Source organism: Puma concolor, chromosome E4 (genome assembly GCF_028749965.1).
Source record: "Puma concolor isolate L17-30 chromosome E4, mPumCon1.1.hap2, whole genome shotgun sequence".
Taxonomy (NCBI): Eukaryota; Metazoa; Chordata; class Mammalia; order Carnivora; family Felidae; genus Puma; species Puma concolor.
In genome coordinates, this window is record NC_141683.1 from 7,983,155 (window position 1) to 7,993,711 (window position 10,557).

Below are 10,557 nucleotides of genomic sequence, written 5' to 3' on the forward strand. Positions count from 1 at the left end.
GTTGGTTGCTTTTTTTTTCTCTAAAGCATCCACAGCAGTTAATAAAAGTGAAGGGCCCTAAGGCTTGACTCCGCAGGACCTGCTGAGAAGTGTTTGGAGTGTCTCTCAGAATTGTCTGCCCAAGACGGGGAAGCAAGGAAATTTATCCAATGATTCCCATTTGCGATTGGTTGAAAGTTTTTTTCAGAGGATATGAACACCCTTACACCTCCCAAGTGTGCATGTGTCCTGGATCAACAAGATTCTCTGGCCTTCAAATCAGTGGAGAAGCCAAGTGACAGACAGTGAGGACACGCGGAACGTGCCTGATGCAGGACACTGTCGGCACGAAGGGCGGCAAGGCTCTTGTGGAACTTTCTATGGCAGCTGCAGCTGAATTCAGAGATCAGGAGACGTGACCCAGTAGACAGCAGTCTTGTATTCTGCACAACTTTTGGAAATTCTGAAGGACATCCAGGTATGTAGGAAAGTATTTTGTTGTTGTTATTGTTGTAATTTTCTGAGTCTACAGCCTAACTCCATTTTCCATATAAATGGGCAATTGCAACATACGCTGTATTTTCTAGGAATGTATCCACTGGCTCAATTAAGGAAAAACTGTCCTTTATTATATTTGTATCTTAACCCAGAGTTGTTTACCACTTCAGAAAAATAAGCACATCATCTACAATAATGCAGCTCACAGCATTTAAGTCATCATTTGTAAGTCCCTGGTTGTAAGTACTACATTTGTCCTGGTTCATGTTTGGTGTAATCATCTCACTACATCATTGCATTTTCTAGTACAGTTATGCCTGAGTGTTTGCTTATTAAATTGTGTATCATTTTAAATTAATTAATTTCATTTAAATACCGTAATTATTTGTAATGATGTAATGTAAATGTAGAAACTATTTTACTTTAAGTTACTTTATTTTCTGCATTTATTTTACGTTCCACTTAGGGCATTATTGATTCTTTTTGGAGTCTTTACATGGGAAAAAACGTGCTCACAAATTTCAGGTCCGCCAAGGGTGGCTTGTAAACTATTCCGTGTGAAAACGAGGTGTTTAGTCTGATAGAGTTAAAGCCACTACTTTGGAAGGAGAGAGCAGATACTGGAGACAAGGAGCCAACCACCTCTTCCACCAAGGGACATGGCAAGACAAACTAGGGAAACAGCAAGAAGGAGTAAAATTGAGACATCAGGAAACATGCATAACCGGAAGCTTTGAGACCAAAAAAAAAAAGTATACAGCAAGCACACAAGTAGTCAGTTAGCTGTACAAAAATAATGGGGTCGACACTGAACATGCTAAAAGGGGAACACCACAGTCAAAATCCTTGAGCTTCTGTGCCGACGTCTGGAGGTGCCTGGATCCGAGTCTATCCCCAGGTCCCAGGTTCCCATGAGCCAGTTTTGTTCTAACGCCATCTCCACTGGTTTCCTCCTGCTTTTGCTGCCCTGCTACTCCGCTTTGCCTGGGTGCCTCTGTGGTTACTCGCAGGTGTCTGAATGCAAGGGAAACAGCATCACATCAGCGGAGATGGAGACGGGGAGCCAAAGGGAAGATGTTTAGGTCCCGGCGTTGGAGAGCAAGTTCACTGAATGAGACGAAGGAGAAGGTCGGAAAGAATAGTGCTGTCCTGATGGCAGCAGAGTGGTTTGGATCAGCGAGGAAGAAGGCGAGATGTTGATCTTTTTGTGCCGATCTCCATCTCATTTGAGCTTTAATTATTTGTCCTTACTGGTCTCTTAGCTCCTCACTCACCCCTCCAGTTCTCTCTCTCTTCTCGGGGTTTCCTTATGAAATCCCTTTTTATACTTTCCTCTTACTGTTGTGCAATTATAGAGTGGAATTGACTTCTGAAGTTTTGCTCCCTTCCTGATTGGGAATCTGGGCAAAATTAAATTAGTTAATTCTATCGCTCTAAACACTGTCTATGCCAGAATACGCCAAAAATATAGATTATGGGTCATTTACTCTTGAGCATACCTGTGAGTACAAAGGAACTGATAAAAGTGAGAAGAAGCATAAATCTTGGTTCTCCTCATATGGCTAACAGGGTAGATACTCTGATCATTTTTTGCATTAAAATATGAATTCCAGGGCGCCTGGGTGGCTCAGTGTGTAGAGTATCCAACTCTTGATTTCGGCTCAGGTCATGATCTCACGGTTTGTGGGATCCAACCCCACGTGGGGCTCTGTGCTGACACTGCGGACTCTGCTTAGGATTCTCTCTCTCCCTCTCTCTCTCTGCCCTTCCCCCACTCATGTGCATGCACATGCTCCCCCTCTGTCTCCCAAAACAAATAAACCTTTAAAAAAAATAGGAATCCCATCTTGCCAGTATGTACAAGGCACTACAGAACCACAGATAAAAGTACTGTTAACTTTGTCTGGAAGACCCGGGCAAAAGAAGAAAATACACGGAATGAATTTTACAAGTCAAAGTTCACAAGATAAAGGGAACATAAAGAAAGTGATATACGTTGAGCCGGAGACATAGAGTCAAAATCTTGTCTACTCTTAGGTGTGGAAAATTAAGGAACAAACCTAGAGTATCTGAGGGTAGGTGGGAGTGCTTTGAGAATTGAAAGTACACAAATGAAGATCCATAAAAGCTAGGGTAACGCATCACTCTATTTCTGGCTAAGAAGTTTGAGCCTTGTATGGTTTTCATCTGTTGCTTAATTGCCTATTGATACTGATGCTAATAGTAATGCAAATTACGTAGAAAGGCACTTTGCTAAGTAATAATATAATTTTCTTACCAACGTAAAGAATACAACGTGCCAATATGATAGTCATACAGAAACAACTTGTTGGCAGTTGGAAATACAGAGCTTGGGCGTGGGGTCAGAGAGAGTAGCAAACTATTGGTGTCTGGGTCCTGGTTGAAATGACAGCAGGAACATTTAAAGCAAGCCGAGAAGAGGACAAAGGGGAACACGAGGGGGAAAGCCAATATTTAAGGAATGAGTATAGGAAGAGACCACAATGAAAGAACCTGGAAGCAGGTTTAAAGATGAACGAGGATTGAATGAGGTACCAAAGCTGAAATAAGCAAGAATTTCAAAAAGGGGGCCATTACTAAGCCAGAGCCTACAGAGAACCTCCGTAAGATCAAGACTCAAATGTATCCATTGTGTGCGGATACATTTCTCTCATCCTGATATTAATTAAAATTTCTAGGAGTAACGCAAATCCAGCAAGCCTCTGAATCATAGTTTCTACCCTGGAAATATTCCTTTCTGAAGGGTTGGGGCAGAATCGATGCACTGAATCCACTTTGGAAAATCCCACACTGGCAGAACATGTCCCCCCAAGCACGGGTTGATCCCTTACGGCATCTGGAGGTGGGACGGCAAAATGGCTGCGTGTATGGGCTCTGCTTTAATAAAATACTTGGTCTGGGAAACAACTCCACCCCTCAAACAGGTAGAATGACCATTGGAAGCTACTTGACCCGCTGAGACTCAATTTCCTCATTCATAAAAGAGAAACTTTACCAATTTCATAGGGGTGTAAGGGAGGATGAAATGAAATAATTGGATGTAAAGCACTTAATCTGGCACATGGTGAGGGTTCAATAAATAATGGCTGTTATTATTATCCAGGGCTCCTAGTGAGGAGAACCCTGCCATTGCTTGACTTTTCATTAACCATGCAGCACTGGGGAGTTTCTGGCAGCAACTACAAAGCAACTTGCTGGCACACAACCTTTCAATTATCTGCACTACTGATCCCCTCCATTAGCACGGATAAGAGAAAGTATACAGCATAGATAAACCAGAGGGAGGGCAAAAACAGTCCAGCCATATATCTATATAAATCCCTATTCGGAATCTAGGAACAGTTCCTCAAGGCTATAGATTTAGATTTTGAAAGAGAGGAGTCCAGGCTTCTCTGTACCTGAGTTGTTTACCGGGACCATGACGAATATTAACTCTTCTCTGTTGTTGCTTTATTTTCACATAACTATTTTTATATCACAAATTCCCATTTAAGGAAATATATACCAAGAGGCTTTCTCTCTCTCTCTCTCTCTCTCTCTCCGTGTTGCAATGTTTCACCTCTGATTCTATTTCCAATGCTGTGCCTCAGTCTGGCTCTACCAAGAATTACTCAAGTTATTTGAGAGTCAATGGAATGATAATAAAAGTTCCACCTTATGTGACACTGAATTCTCTGCCTTTGAAATATGGAGACAACTTTTTTTTTCTTTTTTCCGCAAGGCTAAAGAAGCTTTACTTAGAGGTGGTAGCAATTTATAGGTTTTATTTTTGGCCACTGGAGGGCTCTCATATTTTTCCACTAATGAAACAGAAGCCTTGAGCCTGACTAAAAACTGGAAATCAGAGATGAAAGTTTACAGCCAGTGAGTTTGTGGTTTCTGCCCAAATCTAGGTGCAGACAGAATTTGAGGACAGGTGAATCTAATGCTTTAGAGCAGTGATCTGGCCGCACGGAACAGATGCTGAGTTACCGACTGTGACTCAGGTCTCTGACTTCAGGGAAAAGCAGACTGTACCCTTACAAGGTTGTGATTGTTCTTTGTCTTTTTTCCTTTCTGTCTGATTATCTCCCAGCTCCCTATTCATTCAAGATTTTGGTGGGGGGGCAAGAAATTATGCTGACATTGGTTCTCTTGGACTGAATTCTCTCTCTTATCCCTAAACTGCGTCTACCGCCCAAAGTCTATCCTCACTGGTGACCTTCCGTAACCAATTAATAAAGCACTTCTTTAGAGCCTTTGATGCACTCCAGCAATAAACACCTGCTCCCTGATCACACACACACACAACCATTTGTGCTGCCCTCAGGGCTTTCAGATCTACTCAGGTCAACCCCATGGTGCTAGATACTTGGGTTAGATGTTAGACTTTCCAACAATAGTCAGGTTGGTATGCAAAGAAGGCAGGTAGAAGTTTGGATAATAGCACCCAAATGGATATCATGACCTTAGGGCTGAGCTCAGCTCTTGTGGCTGCCCAAGGAATAGGCAAGAAATGGCAGCAGGTATCTTCGGAAACAATAATACTCATAGTCAGGAAAATAATAGAATTGCCTCTCGGGCTTGAAATCGTTTCTCCCAAGCAGTAGCTACAGGTCGGGACAAAGTCTGGCTCTTTGGTGAGAAAAGCCCGTTACATCATAAGTCAAGCAGACTGAGATTTTGATGGCGGGGGGAGTCAAAGAAGTAAATCAGGAGGGCAAGGTTTAAGACTTGCGAAGGCCTTGGGGTGCCTGGGTGGCTCCGTTGGCTAAGCATGTGACTTGATTTCAGCTCAGGACATGATCTCGCAGTTGGTGAGATCGAGCCCTGGGTGGGATCTGTGCTGACAGCACAGAGACTGCTTGGGATTCTCTCTCTCCCTCTCTCTCTGCCCCTCCCAGACTTGTGCGCTCTTTTGTTCTCTCTCTCTCAAAATTTCTCAAAATAAATAAATAAAGTTAAAAAATGCTTCTCTTAAAAAAAAAAAAAGATTCACAAAGGTCTTGGGTATTTGTGAAGAAAGCTAAAGTTTAGAAGATCCACAAGTACCCAGAGATTCACCTGAGACTATCAGGTACCTAGCCTGGAGCCACCTGAGTCATCGTAGACACCACCTATAGGACTAAGTCACTGAATTTGAATTCCTTGCTAAGCTTACAAGAGGCCCAGGGAACTGTAGAGCCAGCAGCTGAGAACAGATGAGACAGTCTAAGGTAGTCCTTACTGGTGACTAGGTTCCTCCCTCCCTCCTTCCCTCCCTCCCTTCTTCCATTCTTTCTTTCCTTCCTACTTTCCTCCTTCTCTCCTTCCATCTCTCCCCCACCCCTCTCTCTGTTTTCCTTCCTTCCTTCCTTCCTTCCTTTTTTCGAGATATCATGGACTCAATCTTTTGATCGCCTTTAGTTTCATCCCACCTCACTGAGTTTGAGCTTTAGAGCATGATTGAAATAATACCCATTCTGGTCCTAGAGGCCCTTTCTGTGAGTGATTTTGTTGTCTGTCTACCAGAGAAAGGTTGCTCTGTGCTTTATATATAATTGCACTGATTCATAATCCCTTCTCTGCGCTTACAAATATATACTGTGCCCACATCCAATCTCTAAATCACACACAGAATTGGTCTTTAAAACTTGTCATCCAGTAGTTAGTAATCATGTAACACGGTGGTTCATTAAGGAAGACAAATGCACGGCACTAATGTAAGATGAAAATAATAGGGGAAAACGTAGGTGGGACATATGAGAACTTTCTACTATCTTCTCCATTTTTCTATGAATCTAAAACTGTCCTAAAATACAAAGCTAAAATAAAAGAGTGGCCAGCCTTGCATCTACTCTAACCTCACTATCCATTAGAGCTGGAGGGGGAACGATGGTAGGAGACACATCAGGGAGGCGGAGGCCAGCCATCAGGGCTGGCCTAATGCTTAGGTACAGAGTAGGGCTGCAGCCATGGGACAAGGGAGATGACTGTCTCCCTCATTCTGGATATTTCTGTTACAAGCATGGCAGATCCCCACTAGGACCACCAAGCTCTTCCTGGCTGCTGCTTCCTCAAAGGTCATTTTTTTCTTTTCTGAGAAGCATCAGCCTGCCCTCTTTCACCCCAGAATCCTGGACTGAAATCAGTTCCAAGCAGTTTCTGATTATCCTTGCTTTTTCAGTTTCCCTTCATGATGACTCCTGATACCCAGACAGGACCTTCCAGCTCTTTTTTCAACCTCCCAGCTCTGGCCTGCCCCCTGCTGCTTCATCCCAACCTCCTTTGCTGGCTTACCCAGAATGCCTACTCCAGCAGCTTCTCCATGTGTGAATTTTTGCTGAAAGCTGACCTTTAGATGTTGGCTTTCTGATGATGCTGAACATCACAACCTAACGTTGAAGACAAATGACTTGATGCTTAAAGGTGAAAGGACCAAAGCTAGTGCCAGGTATGTGTTCTTCTTCCTTCCTTTTGGGTAGCTCCCTATTTTTGACACCTCGTCTTCTTCGAGGAGCCTGGGGCCACCCTATGTATCTATGTAACCCCAAACTCATGATGGTGACTCATCAGATCTGCTCCTACTCTATACCAAACAGTTCCCCTCCACTTCCCTATCCAAACCTTTTCGTTAAAGCCTAATTTCTTTCTTCTCTGAGTTTTCATTTTAATCAATGTGCCATGCACATGACACTTAATCAATAGCCACTTCCTCTTCTGGGCATGTGAGTGGTTTATCATTTCCTGCCTCCCTGGAAGCTAGAAGTGGTCATGAGATTTGCTTTGGCCAGTGCAATGGGAATAACAGTGACGCACTGAATCACGAGTCGGTCCATGACCCTCCTGTCTTTACCTTCTCCTGCCATGGTGATCGCGGGGCACGAGTTGATACAAAGGTGCCATAATATCAAGGCAGCCTGCAGTGCTGAGTCAACGCATGGAGGACAGCTGCCCTGGAGGGTTGCCTGGACCTGCTGAGGACTTTGTGTGAGTAAGTTCAGTTGTACTAAAAGGAACTAAGATTGTGGGAATACTGTTTAGCACTGTGTAACCTAGGATACTTTGACTGTTACGGCTGAAAAGTAATCTCAAGAGTATAACACATTGTTAGTAATTGATGATATCTTAATGTATTACTTTTTCCAGAGTATTTCCATTGTGATAGGAGATCCCAGGGGACAATCTATCTTAACTGAGACGAATGAACTACTAAGATGGAGTAGGAGACTCTTGGGCATCTTTCGATTAGAAAAGATGACATTTTGGAAGGAGACAGTCTTTCTTTGGTCTCTAATCATACCACGGTGGCATCCGGCCAGATGATTATCCACGTATACATTTTAGGCAGCACCACTTGTGACAAATACAGAAACTGCGGAGTCTGGCCTCTTGTTATCAGTTTTTCCCCTCAAATCCATTCTGAATATCATGACCACGATGGTGGAAGTCAATCACTCTGCTCTCAGCATTCCTTGTGTCTTTAATTTCTACCCAGGTTTGAGGACATGGGCTTTTGGGGTGTGTCGTCACTCTTATTCTCTTCAACGACTCTGTGACATATTGGCCCCCAAAGACATGTAGTTAGAATGTGGTGGTAGAAGCAAGATTTGAACCCAGTTCCTCTTGAGAATATATGCTCACTTTACCATGAGTGCTCTCTCTCTCTCTCTCTCTCTCCTTAGGTGGAACCCACATTTCCTCCAAGGCCCAACTAAAGCTTCACCTCACCAGCAAAGTGTCTTCTCTGGAGTCCTCTACGCCACAGCCATTCCCTCCCCCGCAATCCTTACTGTGTTTGGAACCATGAGAGCTTGTGTCCAAAGATGGACCTCCAGTGACCCGTGCCTGTCATGTTTAAGCCCTCAACAGGTTATTGCCATGACTTGCATTTTGACCCATAGTATGTGATGGAAGCAATACTATGTGGCTTCTAAGGTTGGGTCCTAAGAAGGCCGGTGGCGTCTTCCTCAGCTTCTGGAAACGCTCATTCTGGGAGCACAGGCTGTGAGGAAACCGAATACCACGTGAGATGTCTGAGACCCTCTGAGACTACTGCTGTGAGGAAGTAAAAGTGGCCGCATGAAGATGCCATGTTGGGGGGAGACAGATGCCTGGGTAGCACCTATCAGTGCCTGCCGCCCGGACAGAAGCACCACTTTTGCCTCAGAATCCTAGACGTAAAAAAGCATTCTGGATGTCTAGCCCAGTTGAGCCTGCAGATGATTCCAGCTCCAGTGGCCATCTACCAGCCACTACCTGAGAAACCCCAGAGGCCAACCACCCAGCTGAACCCAGTCAAACCACAGAACCATGAGTTACAATGATAAAATGGTTTTTTGAAACAACTTTAATTTGGGGAGGTTTATTTTCCCCCAGTAGCTACTTGGAACAGGAACTTAACCACATACTGTCCTCTCTCCCCGCTACGGGCGTGTTGTAGGATCTGGTAGCCGCTTTTTCTATTCACTTCAAAATTTTTAATAATTTATGTAATCGATCTACCACCGTCACCTTGATTGAAAGCCTTTTGGAGGCTTGTCTTACTTGAGACGAATCCCCAGCTTAGCACCTGGGACATGGTGAGACGTCAACAAGTGTTTACTGATTGACTGCTAAGCTCCTTCAGGTCAGAGACTGTGTTACATGGTATATTTCCTACCATGGCGAGCACAGAGTTTTACTGTAGACCTTCAAGGGTATTTATCGGTGAGGCTTACGTCAATCGGCACGCTCCAACATGCTGTAGCTGACGAGGGCCTCCTCTGTGATCTGTTTTCCACAACCCCCCTCTCTGTTCTGTCTGCACCCCCTGGGCTCTCGCCTCATGGGGCCATGCTTCCTAATCTGTGTATTTAATCGCGCCGTTCCCTCCGCCTGGAATGTCCTCCCGCCCTCCACCCACCCATTCTGCCTTGTGAAAACCTATTCATTCTGCAAAATCCAGCTCAAAGATTGCCTTCTCTTTCCACTTTTCCTGTCCCATTGTGGCACCATAATAATCCCCTTTCTGGAGTTCCTGGTACCTGTTGAGTACTTACCCCATGGCATTCCAGCGACGCTTGTCCCTGTCTCTTTTGGCCAGCGAGCTTTTCAAGGACCGAGGCTGTGGCTTATTTAATGCTGACTCACCAGCACAATAAATGGCACAAAGCAGGTGGTCAATAAATGACTGTCAGATGAATGAACACATTTTTACAAGGAGACAACAACTGTGTGAGAGATAAGAAATCAACTCGGGGCTGCGTGTTTTGTCACCACAAAGTGCTATTAATATACACCTGGCACCCAGCTTACCTGTTCTTGCTTCCATCACGCCTTTAATCTCTCACCACAAAGCCGACAGCCATCCCTTCACCAACGCTTTGCCTTTCTCCGAGCCCTCTCTAGTTTGTACATTTGTGTGTGCGTGTGTGTCCTGAGATGCCTGGAGCCTCTTCATATGCAGCCCAAAATAGCACTGACCTTTCGGCGGCTGTATCACCTGGCAGCTCATATCTAATTTCCTTCTGCAAGAGTCTTGCTCCCTCGCATTTAGCATTTCTGCTTTCCAGGTTTCGCTCGCGGTGTCACTGAGTCTGTTTTTCCCCCAGAGAATCTGGTTTCCATTTTTTTTTTTCTAATTTGAACTCTACCTGGCTTTTTATTTCTTTTCCCACAGGCATTCGGTGGTCCAGGAAGGAGGAGGACTTGGGAGAGGGGGCGGGGGGGTGGGGGGGGGCGGCTGTGTGGTACGATTTCTCTTCTGGGCAAGGAACACCTACAACCTGGAAGACAGCCCTGCCCCAGCCCATCCTGCCCCTCACCCTGACTGCTGTCCCCAGAGGACTTCCCAGCTTTTCCATGGGTTCAGAGGAAGCATTTCATTGGGTTGGGTTTTTTTTTTTTTATCTATTTTTTCCTTTATTTTTTTCTTACCTTTCCTTTTCTTTCTTTCTTTCTTTCTTTCTTTCTTTCTTTCTTTCTTTCTTCTTTCTCTTCTTTCTTTCTTTCTTTCTTTCTTTCTTTCTTTCTTTCTCTCTTTTTCTTTCTTCCTTTTCTTTTTAATTTGAATGATAGTTCTACCAGATTATGTGTTAAGGAACTCTGGATGATATGTTA

The 10,557-nt window shown here is 44.3% G+C and overlaps 1 long non-coding RNA gene across 1 annotated transcript; it reads right to left on the reverse strand.

Annotated features, from left to right (window-relative positions):
• Positions 1–582: 582 nt before the first annotated feature.
• On the reverse strand, positions 583–10,021 carry LOC147572442 (uncharacterized). Its single transcript, XR_015245867.1, has 2 exons — positions 9,754–10,021; positions 583–1,491 (listed from the first exon to the last, which is right to left on the reverse strand). It is a non-coding gene; the product is annotated as an uncharacterized LOC147572442 (long non-coding RNA).
• Positions 10,022–10,557: the final 536 nt, after the last annotated feature.